Source organism: Vombatus ursinus, unplaced genomic scaffold (genome assembly GCF_900497805.2).
Source record: "Vombatus ursinus unplaced genomic scaffold, bare-nosed wombat genome assembly UNPS02014861.1, whole genome shotgun sequence".
Classification (NCBI taxonomy): domain Eukaryota; kingdom Metazoa; phylum Chordata; class Mammalia; order Diprotodontia; family Vombatidae; genus Vombatus; species Vombatus ursinus.
Window position 1 is genome coordinate 12,191,064 of NW_020954639.1, and position 14,180 is coordinate 12,205,243.

The 14,180-nt window shown below is 39.0% G+C and overlaps 1 pseudogene; it reads right to left on the bottom strand.

Annotated features, from left to right (window-relative positions):
* Positions 1-13,375: 13,375 nt before the first annotated feature.
* Positions 13,376-13,942, bottom strand: LOC114027460 (annotated as a pseudogene).
* Positions 13,943-14,180: the final 238 nt, after the last annotated feature.

Consider the following 14,180-nt stretch of genomic DNA (forward strand, 5'->3'; position numbering starts at 1 on the left):
GCTCTCAGCCCTTCCATTCTGGGGCCATGGCCCTGTCTCAGAAATATTCTCTAAATGTTCCAGTTTCCAATATCTTTTAAATACATTCTCCCTCCTTTGCTTGTTTTGTTTCCTAGTTTTTTCAAGGTCATCAGAAGGATTCCATTGAACTTTTTCATGTCCTTTCCTCAGTCTTCAGCGCAGTACAGTCTTTGGTACAGTCATAAGCCATCCTTAGTGGATTGGTTTGGTCCTGGAGACAATCAATGAGAAAAGATTCCTTAAGTTCGTTGTTGTTTAGTCGTTTCAGTCATGTCTGACTCTTTATGATCCCCTTTTAGGGTTTTCTTGGCAAAGATACTGGAGTGGTTTGCCATTTCCTTCTCCAGATCATTTTACAGGTGAAGAAACTGAGGTGAACAGGGTTAAGGGACTTGCCTAGGATCATACAGCTAGTAAGTTTCTGAGGCCAGATTAGAACTCAGAATGATGTCTTCATTCCAGGACTCTATCCCTTGTGCCAACTGGCTGCCCTTTAAGTCACAGAACTTACTTGGTAAAGTCTATAAGAAGGACAGTTCTAAAAAAGACTCTATGAGATTTACCTTCAAAGAATGCTGGCATACTGGTTGAATTTACTATTGGGCAGTGATATGAATCCAGGAGCTTTCTGCCCCTTAATAAGGGTGTGGCCACTAGTTTAGGCTCAGGATTTTCATCTCATCTCAGTATGGGGCAACTTGGCTTGTTGTCGGTGGTGAATAAATTCTATAATTTAATTTGTTGTAACATGAACATTGAAACTGTCAACTCAGTAAGACTGTTAAGCTTGGCATGCGATGGCCTTAGTCATAGACATGAAAATTGTTGGCTTGAGCTTTGTTAGTCTCATCTATCTCCAGTTTACATTTTATTAGAATAACTTCATCCTTAGTGTCTTATACATCTATAACAGGATAGTAAAGAGTCTGAGATCAGCTATTCTCACTTGTAGGTCACCCCTCAGACTTTGCCTTGACTTGTTCCCATATTTAATCTTATCAACTCAGGTTCTAGGGCAATCCAAGGTGATGTTTGGTTATTTCTTCATTAAACTGCTAAAATTTTAGCGTCTCTCTCCATTAATCAATTAAGCTCAGAGTTCTCATCCTGATTCACTAAATATTATTTATTTAATAAAGTAAAGAAACCTCGTTTCCCATAAGATTATTCACATCTCTCTCTCTCTCTTTACACATACACACACACACACACACACACACACACACACTTCTAATCTCCTAGAACTAAATAAATATTAGTCACTGTATATATAATTTATTACCAATCAAATCAATAACAGAGGCATAAACAATTATTGACAATATCTTTTTTTATTTAAGAAAGATCAAATCCAGAGTCACCACACGTCATAATTATGACTGCAGATGACATCACTTCAGAAAACATAAACCCACATCATTTAATTAATTGAGGACACCAGATACAATTTCTTTCCATGAACCCTCTTTGTCCTCTTTACAATATAAAAGGACCCATAGTTTCATAAAGAAAGATCCTTCCTCTGTCTTTTCCTGCTAATTTCCAGCCCTAGGGGAAAACAAACAAGCAAACAAAAACCCAATCTCTTTAGCTTTTCTGAAGCTGTCACCTTAATATTCTCTCTCCAACTCATTCTTCATAAAATTCTTTTTTTTAATCATGGTTTTTCATAAAATAAGAGTTAAGACAAGAAAGATTTTTCCTCCTCATTTTCTTTATCTCTTTCTTCTCACCCCAACTGCCAAATCCTGAACATTCCATTTGGCTTTTAAAGCTGCAATAGCGGCAATCAGAGCTTCTATTGGAGAAGCTGTTGAGACAATGGGTACATTTACGCTTACTGATACCATGTTTCTGTGTTCTTCTATTCCAAGTCCACCTAGCATCTCTTGTTGTTATTGTTGTTTTTCTTTTCACTGCTTTCAGTCTACTTGATGATGCAAAATATCCTGATCCCTATACTCAGGTTGGGGGGTAGTGTTTGAGTCATTTCACTTCTCTGGCCTCAGTTTCCTCATCTGTAGAAAGAAAGAGGTAGGGAGCTGGGTTAGATAGCCTCTGAAATGCCTTCTAGCTCTAACTCTATGATTTATGATCTTTTTATCCTACTTAAGGTTTGAGGATAGAAGACATTTCTTGGTAAAGTAGGGTTGTCTGCTTGGAATAAACAGGGCCTCATTTTTCTTTTTATCTGTCTTCCTCCCACATGGTATGAACCTCATTCATTTTTAAGGAGTTTTTTTCCCACCCCTCTCCTGATTTGCACAGACAGTTCTGGGAATTTGCTTATATACCTCAATATGTCTGTTAAGAAAATATCAGAATATCCAACCAGCTTCCTCAAATGGGGCAGACCTATTGATCATCATAAGCAGCGATCAACTATTACCCTACATAGGACAGTTAGAGAGGGAAAATAACTCAACCTGCTCTTAAATTTAGAAAAAAAAAATGAATGGCCTTTAATGCTGCCTGCCATGGAGAGCCACAGAAAAAGAAAAGGGCCCAAAGTGGAAAGCAAAATGTGGAATTATGAGGACCCATAAGAACACCAAAGAGGAAGAGACAGCAAAAGGTTAGTGGTATGGAAATGTAGGGGTGGAGTCCGGAAAAACTGAGAGTAGCCAAGACCTCTGAGACATTGGAAGGTCACCAGGCACATAGGGGAAGGAAGTAGCCCATAGCTCTGAGATAATGTTTTTTTAAAGGAACAGGAAAAAGGAGGTCACGTTATGAGGAAGTCAGGATTCTGGGTCAATGTCCTATCAAGTAATTAGGGTACTCCTAACCCTTGGAAGCCATGGGAAGGGCGCTACAACCAAGAAGCTGTTAAGTCTGAGGGTATACAGTTCAGGGAAATGATTCCCAGCTCTAATTTTGTGACACCTCAGAAAGTTACCATTTGTCTCCATTGATATGAAGTTCTCAAATAAATTCTCCAATCATAATTATAGTTTACTTGGATTCAGGTGCTACACCTTGTGTTTTAAATTATGTCATCCAGGAAATGTTTATTGGGAAAAGGAGGTGGGCTAGTCATGTGGTAAGACTGGAAGTTGCCAAGACAGTCTTTCTCAAGTTCTGATCCTGTTAAATAGGTGGTACAGTTAAACGAGCTCTGGACTTTGGACTTTTACTTTTGTTAAATAGCACAGTATCTGCTAGCGTTTGAGCCCTGGAGTCAGGAAGACCTGAGTTCAAATCCAGCCTCAGATGTTTGCTAGCTCTGTGACCCTGAGCAAGTCACTCAACCCTGTTTGCCTCAGCTTCTTCATCTGTAAAATGAGCTAGAGAAGGAAATGGCAAACCCCTCTAGCATCTCTGCCAAGAAAACTCCAAATGGGGTCACAAAAAGTCAAAAATAACTAAATAACAACAACAACAAACAACAAGAAGTGATTAATGACTTGAAGTTAACTTGGAAAGAAGTCTCTAGTGGGATGCTACTCTTGACTTTGGAAAGAGGTCTCTAATGGGGTGATGCAACAGTTCTCTGCCTCTGTCCTGGGTCTGCTCAACAGCTTTAAGGATCCATCAATAAACTTTTATTAAGCACCTACTACCTGTCAGACACTGTGCTAAGCACTGGGGATACAAAAAGAGGCAAAAGATAGTCCCTGCCCTCAAGGAGTTTACCTTCTGATGTAATATATACAAAGCAAGCTATAAATAGGATACAGAGGAAGTAATTAACAAAGGGAAGACACTAGAATTAAGGGATTTTAATTGGGACTTAAAGAAAGCTAGGGATGACTTGAAGACAGAGATGGAATGTTGATTAACTTTTCAAATGATTCAAGGCCAGAAGACCTTACTAATATGTTGGATTACAGAACTGGGAAAGTATCTCTCCTCTATGATCCTCTCTTTTTACAGCTGCCCAAGCATTCATTCTAATGTATAAAATCTTGCTTGCATGACTCCTATTCAAAAGCTATCAGCTCCTCATTGCCAACTGAATAAAACTGAGGATAAAATAAATTTGAGGATAAAACATCATTGAGGGCCAGGACTGTTGTTTTGTCTTCATATTCACAGATTCCTGCAAGGAAGCTAATTAAGAAAAGAACACAAGGATAGGGCCTTCCCATGACACTAGGTTGACCTTGCTCAAAACCACAAGTAGGGGCTTTGTGACATAACAAGGTCTTCTAACCATTTCATGGAAAAAAACCCCAAAAGGGGGAGAAAGAATTCAGTGGCTTGAATATAGGTTTCATTCTGAGACAAAATGAGAAGATCCCAAAAAATGAGAGAATGAAACTGTGAGTTTGGTGAGGAGGAGCAGAAAAGGGGAGGTTGCCTCTGAAACCTTCAGGTTGTTGTATGCATCTGCTTTCACCCAGGAGCTTTCACTCAGTGCTAGAAAACCACGAGAAAAGGAAGTTGCTACATTTTTATGGGCCAGAAATATTGACGTTAACAGAGCTGACAACACCTCTCAACATGCCCCTTTCACAGTGAAACTGAAAAGCCCTTTGAATCCTGGGAAATAACAGCATTTATTTGGAATTCTTGTGGAATCAAGATCTTATGTGATTTTCTGGTTTTTATTATGAACTTGGCAAGCATCAAAAGACAAGGATTTCCATATATAGTAAGTTAATAAATATGTAAGTGCCTACTACATGCCAGGCATAATACTAAGCACTGAGGATACAAAAAGAGGCAAAAGATAGTCCCTGCCCTCAAGGGGCTTACAATCTAATGGGGGAAGACAGTATGTAAAAAGAAGCTCAAAGGGGGAAGCGAGTGGTAACATCTGTCCAGGTAGAAAAAGACAGGATGCTCCTGTTACATGAAGAATCTGTGAGGGCCTTACTACTGTCCACATTTCACCCCTTTCTAATCAGAAGGAGGGAAAGCCCCTGGGACAAGGAGTACAGCAGATGTGCAAATTTCAGGGTTAATATTATCTTGTAGGATAATGAGATTTTGAAGAGGATTGATAAAGACCAGGACACTATGTCAGAGTGGGAAATGAGGAGAGAACATATTCAGAGAATAAGAAAGAGAAGATTGTGTAAAAAAACATACTGTGAACTGTTCTACCTAGTTGGTTTTTTTTGAAGATATATATATATATATATATATTCTTACATCTCTATAAAATGTGTGAATATAGTATAAATTAATATATAACATAAATTATATATATTTATATATACATAAAACAAAATTGTTCCATTTGAGTCTCCATCTGTTTTTTTTGTTTTCTTCTGTGCATTTTTTAAAAAAGGTTTTATTGCAGCTGATTTTTTTGTATATCTATCACTGTGTAGTAACTCATCACTACCTCCTTCAAATAGATTTGTTGTTGTTATTGTTCAGTCGTTTTTAATCACATCCAACTCTTTGTGACCCCATTTGGGGTCTACTTGTTTCTTGGCAAAGATACTGGAATGGTTTGCTATTTCCTTCTACAATTCGTTTTACGGATGAGGAAACTGAGGCAAACAGGGTGAAGTGACTTGCCCAGGGTCATACAGGTAGTAAGTGTATTATCCTCCCTCATAATAAATATGTATAGACTTTGACTTATTTTCCATGTTCATTCAATCTATTGATTGATAATAAACTAACAGCAAGCATTTATTAAATACCTACTATATGCCTACTAAGAGCCAAGAACATGAATAATGAAAGAATCCTTACTCTCAAGACCCACAATGGGTCACCACCAAATTAAATGGTACAGAAAGAAAAGAAAAACATAGTTATGAGGAAGGCAGCAAATTGCTGATCTCTGGAAATGTATGGACCCTTTAAACTGCTAAGACGCCAAGGAATCCCTCAACAACCAGTATATAAACACAAAAATGAGAAAAAACGTGCCAAGGAACCTGGGTTTTATCAGAGGAGACAGTGTGTAGGAATATAGATGTAAATATGCATGACATAGATGCAAAATAAATACCAAGAAATTTTGCTAGTCAAAGGCACTCAAAGCTGTCAGGGTCTGAATGAAAGGCGGCACAGCAGAGTAAGTAGCATCATAAGGGAAACTGAACGTATCCCAGTAGGGAAAGAAAGGGTCAGAAAAGCAGATCTAGAAAGTGTTGACACACAAATGACTGTATGCCCCAGGGTACAATGGTGCCAGCTGGCAACCAGGACATGGCAAGGTTGGTTCTATTAGCGAATGGTGAAATGAGCAAAGAATCGAGAATGAAAACATCAAAAGGCCAAGATGGAAAGAGGCTGCCTTCAAGGGAAACATGAAAAAACTAACCTCAAAAGAAACAAAAGACGAGGCTTGAAAGGAAAATAACATACAATTTCTGGCTGAGGGTAGAGCCAGGCCTAGGATGAACAGAACTTGATCCCCGAGTTAGAGATGGATGCAAATCTGCTTATTTGCCTTCTTTGCTGAGAGGCAGTGATTACATGATACATATGGCATGAACCTACAAAGCAGGGCAGTAACAAAGGGCGGAAGGCTTTTATTTGAGAAGACTAATATGCCCAGACCTCTGACTTCCTGGCACAAGCCATCTGCAAATGAAGTCTTCACAAAGTTAGATGTGATTTCTTTCTGAGCAGTCCATTTATTGCAAGGCTATGCCCAGATAGATCCCGTCCGTTCTGAAGGGTACCTGCTTTTTTCATAATTAGCAAAGAATAGGAGAGAGTCTTCCTGACATATTTCTTAGAAGCTCCCCAAATTTTAATCCTTCTACCACTGACAATTCTGAGTCTTCTGGGTCAAACTCATGAAAGTAAAATGTGGAATGTTGAGTTCAGAGAATAGCAATCAGACACTGGGGCTCAAATGTAGGTGTATGAAAGACAATAATATGAAATGAAATCTGGAAAGGCAGACTGAAGTTAGAGAGTAAAGGGTTTGAAATGTGGCTAACGATTTATATTTTGTCCTAGAGACACTTGAGAATCACTGAATATTCTTGATCAGGAGAGAAACAGAGAAATAGCTAGGATTTATATGGCACTTAACATATACTATCTCATTTGATCCTCACAACAACCCTGTGAGGTGGTAGTAGTAGTAGCAGTAGTAGAAGAAGTAGTAGTAGCAGTAGTAGTAACAGTAGTAGCAGTAGTAGTAGCAGTAATAGTGGTAGTAGTAGTACTACCTAGTGCTTATATAACACTTCCTACGTACCAGGCACTGTGCCAAGTACTTTTACAAATAATATCTCATTTGATCTTTATAACCTTGGGAGGTAGATGATGTTATTATTTCCATGTTACAGATGAGAAAACTGAGGCAGAGGTTGCCTAGAGTCACATAACTAGGAAAAGTCTGAGCTCTGAACTTGTAGTTAGAATAGACCTGAGTTCAAATCTTGGCTCAAGATGCTGTGCCACTTAACAGAAGTAAAAGTCAAAAGTTCCCTTTCCCATTGGGGGAGTTTGGATATCAACTAGCTTCCAATTTCCTCTGATTCCCCCCAGCATGAGTCAGCACTAGTTTTGAACCTTGACCTCCCACCCCAGGTTTGATTTGCCCTGGTCCCTGGCTCCTGAGCCTAACATTTGGTCCTGCTTGACCCAGACACCTATCAAAACCTATCCCACTTTGCCCACATTGGGTGCCTAACTCCATCCAGGACCCCAGCGGACTTTGCCACATGTGTGCCACCTCCTTGACTGCCCCTGTGCAGTCTGAGCATCTTCCCTGAATCAAACTTGCTTGTTTCTCTTTCTTTCTGTTCCCTTTTTGCGCTGCATTTTAGGTTTGTCGGATCTGCTGGGACTCCCGGCCAGGGTGTGTTGGAGCCAACTCTGACTGGCTTTCACGTGTGATCATTTGTAATGCAGAAATTGGCAGATGCTACAAATCATGATTTATTGTTAGGTTGATTATTTAGATTCAGTAATGGAGAAAATGAAAATAGTGCAGATTAAACTAAAAAGTGCATCCTACATACATTTTTATTTTGTCTTTTTGGGGAGAGCTTGTTGTTACATATTTACCAGCACATCCATGCTTTCTCATCTTAGAAGCATGAGCGATCAACCCAGACTATGACTGGTGATTTGTTAACCAAACCCCATTTCCAAGTCTTTGATTTAGGAAATACTGAGAGGCTGAATTGAGAACTATGTGTCTCAATGGCAGGGCCCTCCTCCTTCTCCTTGATACCAAGGCTGTGATCTTTGCCCCAAAACTCATGTCCCTTGGGTTTTCCTCTCTGACAACATGAGTGGCAGATAAAGGAGATTCCCTTTTCCCTGGCTGAGACTTTAGCATTCCATACCTCTCTGTCTGTGTTGTTGTTGTTGTTGTTTTAATTTATAGACTAAAACAAGCATTTCTATAACATAGTATAATAAAAAAAGATGATTGCGCATGAAATTGTACATTTACTATGTACAACTTGCTATCCTTTTAAATATATAATAAAATTATCATGTAAAGTCTGTGTTATGATGCTATTCTACTTTTGGATATCTCTAATTTGGGGGTTTTCTAAGTGTGGTCCCATAGGCCCTTTCAGGGGGCCCACAAGATCAAAACTATTTTCATGATAGTAATAAATGTTTGAATTTCCAATATGGTAAATATTGAGAGACATGACTCACACAAGCAAAAACTCTTGGGGGAGGGGGTCCTCAATAATTTTTTAAAATGTAAAGGTGTCCTGAGACTAAAACATTTGAGAATTGTTTTAATGCATTCATTTATGTGTTCATTCATTCAATTTGTTGTTGTTCAGCTCATTCTAACTCTTTGGGACTCCTTTTGGGAATTTCTTGTCAAAGATACTGGAGTGGTTTGCCATTTCCTTCTCCAGCTCATTTTATGGATGAGGAAACCGAGGCAAACAGGGTTAAGTGACTTGCCCAGGGTCACACAGCTAGTAAGTGTCTGAGACCAAATCTGAAGTCAGATCTTCCTGATTCCTGGTCCAGCATGCGATCCGCTGTGCCACTTAGCTGCCCATTCATTTGCTGGTCATTTATCAAGCCTTTATCACAGGGAACAGTGGCGTTAAACTCAAATAGAAAAACGGCCACATACTGACTTAGACAAACACTAATTAATATTATCTATGTTGTATTATAGTTTTATTTATTTTCATTAAACATTTCCCAAATACATTTTAATCTGGTTCAGATCCACTAGGAATCTGGCCAGTTACTTGCTCCAGAGTTTAATGCCTTTGTTGTGGAATACACCATGTTAGGTACTAGGAGAAAAAGATGATTAAGACAAGCTCCTTACTCTAATGAAGTTTTAAGAGAAGGATGGCACCAGAGATTTCAATCTATTAGGGACCACATAGATTATCTAGTACAGCTGCTTCACTATATAGATGAGAAAATTGAGGTCTATAGAGGTTAAGTGACTTGTCCAAAGTCACAGAGTTAGTAGGCAGCAGAGTTACTATTCAAATTATGGCTCCTGGACTCTGCATTCAATACTCTTTTTTTTTCAAGGTCACATGGCTCATGTGTAGCCCTTGTCTCAGGGGAAGGACTTCCCCAACCCCCATGGAAACAGTCAGCCAGAAGTTTGCAGGTAGATTGGTATTATTATCCAGAGTTTCTTAAGTTCCTGCGACTTTTGACCTTGAAAGACTTCTACACAGGAATAGAATCTGTACACATGGATACAAAATGGAGCAGGGTTGAACAGCACCCATTTGGGTTGAGACCCATCCCAGTTCACCAGGATATGTATATGTGGGGATGAGTCCAGGAGCAAAGAGCTGGACCCGAGGTGCTACTGATTGTAAGCTGAGGATGGGATCAGATTTGAGCCATGAATAAGATTGGTAGAACCAATAGACTATCGTTGGTGAGCCTGCTGGAGTCCAGTCCCTCAGTCCTTCTGGAAACCTCAACCTCTAAAAAACTTTCTACCCTCCTCCAGCCCTGGAGTGGAGAGTTCTTCTCCCATCTGATAACAAGCCATTCTCTTCCAGCTTTTCCCTATAATCCAGTGCAGAGTGTGGGGGAGAGAAGAATGGCTTTTTTCTTTTGGTCCTTTCTTGCCTCCTCTTGGAAGTTTTATTTCCCTAAGTGCTTTATTTTATTTCTGTACAATTTTAACTGTTAAGAAATCTAGATGGCACTTCCCATTACACTGTTTACGAATGCAGATCGAAAGAGAGGAAGCCAAAACTCAATGGGGAGAGGAAATTTTGATTGTTTTCCCAGTGAACACAGGGGAGGGGGGCAAGTGAATTACAGAGAAAGCTTATGTAATTTATTACCAATGTGTTAAAGATTATTCATACCCTAGGTTTATTTCATTTTGAAACCAGAAAGGTGCCACAAAGACCTACATGATGTGGAGTTTGGAGCCATTCACTGCTAGAAGGCACTTTGTCAGTGGCTGGAGAAGGGGAGTGATTTTGCTTATGTGCTCTTTGGCATGGGAGCTGTTGGTCACCTAGATGGCCAGGTTAAAGGACTCCTGGCATGACAGACATCAGCTCCCACTCTCCCAAGCTCCCTTTACTTTGGGACACTTCTAGGCATTACCAATTTTTTATCCCTGGCTTCACACATAAATCCGTAACACTACATTATAACTGTAACATAAGAAAGCCTCATAGTGCTGTCTGCATTTAGGGATGTGCTGGTAAATGCTGAACAACCTTCTGGCTGAAAAAAATGTACACAGGACATACAATTAAACTTAATCTGTAATCTGAACATGTTCTCCATCACTTTCTTAAGTCTAGACCATCAACAAAACAAGAAGTTAAGCCTTGGTTGGTAGTGTTTGCTGATTTCAGAGAGGTGAATGCTCCCACTGAAAATTTAACAATCTCTCTTGAGAGCTGGTTCAAGCTGGCTCCACCATATAACTAACTTAACTTGGTTCCACATCAAACCTAAATTGGTGACATAGTAATTATAAAATGTCTTCTGGTCCTCAGTAATTTGTCCAGTTAAGAACTTGGGACCATTGACCAGAAGTCCAGGCTGGGAAAAGACTATGACTTTTCAGGGTAGTGGTTGTACAGGCAAAGTTGAAGTGGTCTTCTGGGCTGGGCATAGTCTAAAGCTTTGGTCCTGGCTGGACCAATCCTCTTCCCTGTCACCAGTGTCACTTAGCTCAGATTTCATTTCAATTCAGTTTAATTCAGTTGAGTTCATTCCAATAAACATTAGCTGATTACTTACAGTTCACTCTGCTAGTCTCTTAGGGAGACCACACTTCAGTTAGATGTTATACCGGCTTTCTGGGAAATAAGTCTAGTAGGAGAGATAACAAAGGTACACAATAACTATAACACAAATTAGAATATAATAAATGAGTAAGAGAGGTGAAATCAAAGTGATTTGAGAGTCCAAAGGAAGGAGAGATTCCTTCAGTCTGGAAGGTCTCATGGAGAAGATGGCACCTTATGATGTACAAAGAAGAATTGGGTTGATTGTTAAAAGGGTCTCAAGTCTACTATAGTACAAGAGGAAGCAAAGGTAATGTTATCTTCTTTATGCCAGCCCTCCTAGATGTATAACCAGAGACTAGCCAGACCAGGAGAACCATCCCCTAGGCTCCCGTTAGTGCCAAGACTACCCATTGAGATCTCCTAATGACAATGAGTGGATGCCACTAAAAGATGCTCTGGAAAGACAGGTCAAGAGACCCTTTATTCACTTCATATTTATCTTCTACATTCTTACATATGTAGCTGTTGTCTCCCCTTTTAGAATATAAATTTCTTATGAATAGGGATCATTATATTTTACGTATTTTCCATGCCCAGTGTTTAGCACAATACCTGGCACATGGCAGGCTCTTAAATGCTTGTTGACTGATACTACAATGGAGTACTTGGAGAATGAATAGTATTCTTTGACTCTTCTTTCCTTACTTCATTAGGCTACATTAAGGTTTATGGTTAAATTGTATAAATGGTTAGAATTGGTGCTAGAATATGTGACCATCTGAATAAGAGATTTCACCCAGGTTTTTGGATGGGGGCTGGAGAGACGTGGGACAACCTGGATCATTCATTATCACTTCTGACACAACGGTGATGTCATTCTGGCAGAACTTTGGTTTCGGTTTCCTCTCATCCATAGCCTTTATGATTCTTTCTAGTTCTAGGTAATTTATGAGTTCTCTGTGTCATTTCCTGGCTTTACTTTTTGTCTCTCCCTTTTTCTTTGGTTTCTGGTGGAGTTCTTGTTACATCTTAGGCCCTGACCCTGACAGACTTCTGTCCTCTCAACTTGGGGTAAGGCCTAGATGTTGAAATTTCCTCTGACTCTGAGGAACCTGGTAGTTCTACAGGCATCCCTTCTGTTTCCCCTTTTAAATTCTTGAGTTCCTTAGGTTATGAAAGAAGAATCTTCTTGAGATTTCTTAACACTTTCCTTCTTTCCGGAATGACACATGGGTTATTTAGATTTCTATGGCAATGAATATTACTTTTAAAAATCTTCTCTAAATAAAATGATGGATGCAGTTATGGCACAGAATCTTCCATCAGTGATTTGAAAATATGAAAAATAAATCCACACCTTTATGTTTACTGTATCAAGGCTATGACAAAATAACATTAAAAGGAAGAACAATGATGGGGAAGAGTAAAACTGTAATAATATGAATGAATAAAAATGACCCTTAGGATGTTATTCATTGCCAAAGCCACTTTAATAATATTCATTTATAATTGTCCTATATTAAAAAAACTTTTAATCTAACTTAAACACTAAAAATTGAATATTTCTATTTATCGAACAGAACAAAAGGAAGATTCTATATGAAACTATCAATCTTCTTTCCATACTTCTTGCTTTTAAAAAATGCACATAAGAAATTCCACAGTTGCTTTCAAAATTGTCCTGTTTTTTCTGGGCTTCTTTCTGAACTATCTTGTTATTTTCTGTGCATTTTTAAACTTTCTTATGTTTTTAAGGGTATGCTTAATAAGCAATTTTGTTTTAATTGGCTTTACATTCTCTTAAAAAAAAATCGTACTCTAGACACAGGGGTGGTGAACCTGCGGCCTCATGGCCACACGCAGCCCTCTAGGTCCTCAAGTGAAGCCCAGGCCTAGAGGGCTGCATGTGGCCATGAGGCTGCAGGTTCCCCACCCCTGCAGAATAAGACACTATATATTGACACTGTATATCCTTATTTACTCTTCATGATATTTGATCATTTATGAAGCTTAACAGGCTTATGAAAGGACACTGAACATTGCTCATGACATGTTTTACTTTCCTTTAAAACAAATTTGTGAGAATAATGAAATACCAACAAATCTCTGCATGAACATGTGATCTAATTACTTAGGAAACAGACAAAAACTTATGTTTTATAAAATGCCACTTCAATAGAAAAAAAGAGTACTGAAATAAACATGTTAACCTCAGTTTACTGTATTAAAACATGGTGTTTCCTTGTATAAAGTTTCTTTCATTATTCATCATCTTTAGAGCCAGTTTTGCTTAAATGCTTAACCACATTAACTCAGTTCCAGCCTTGTGGAAGTTCATCTTTGTGAGCCACCTTGTCTGTCAGTTTCTGTTTCTGGGTTTTTGAAAGCTGGTTTTGTTTTTCATCTTTTGTCTTATCTGATAGATTCATATTAGAAGTTTCAACTGAAACAATATTGCCTATTGATGTCATAGAATTAATGGGATGGTGATTCTCCATGAACTATTCTTTATTTTCCTTGGAATATCCAAACAACATATATGTCATAGCAAGTAAAAATTAACTTCAACTTCTTCCTGTAATTTAGCTAGAATGTCTTGGTTTACAGCTGATGATATGGTATTGTTAAAAAAAGCACTTGTAGATACGATTGGAGCTGTTTGTGGTTGTGTTTTGGTTCAAGAAACTTCTATTAAGAAGGCGTTGGGATCATCATTTTCACCTACCCTAGACTGAGATGAAACTGGCCTTAGCTCTTGGAAACTTTCATTGCCTTCACAAATAGAATAATACTTCCAGCTCCAGCTCCTGGTCCATGTTGGTGCTCATCACTCTGTCAGTGAGGTCCTCTTCCCTCAGAACACGAGGCAGGTGACAGGTGGCAGGGGGAGTGAGGAGGAGGAGGAGGACAAGGTGGGGGTCAGGAGCCAGCAGCTGGAGCCCCTGCCCACCTCATTACACCTCAGTCCCATCACTTCCTCACCGAGCCTAACTTGCTCTTTCTTATATTTTTAAGTAAACAGAACATAACAATTATATTCCTAGTAACTTATCCTAAAAATATTGT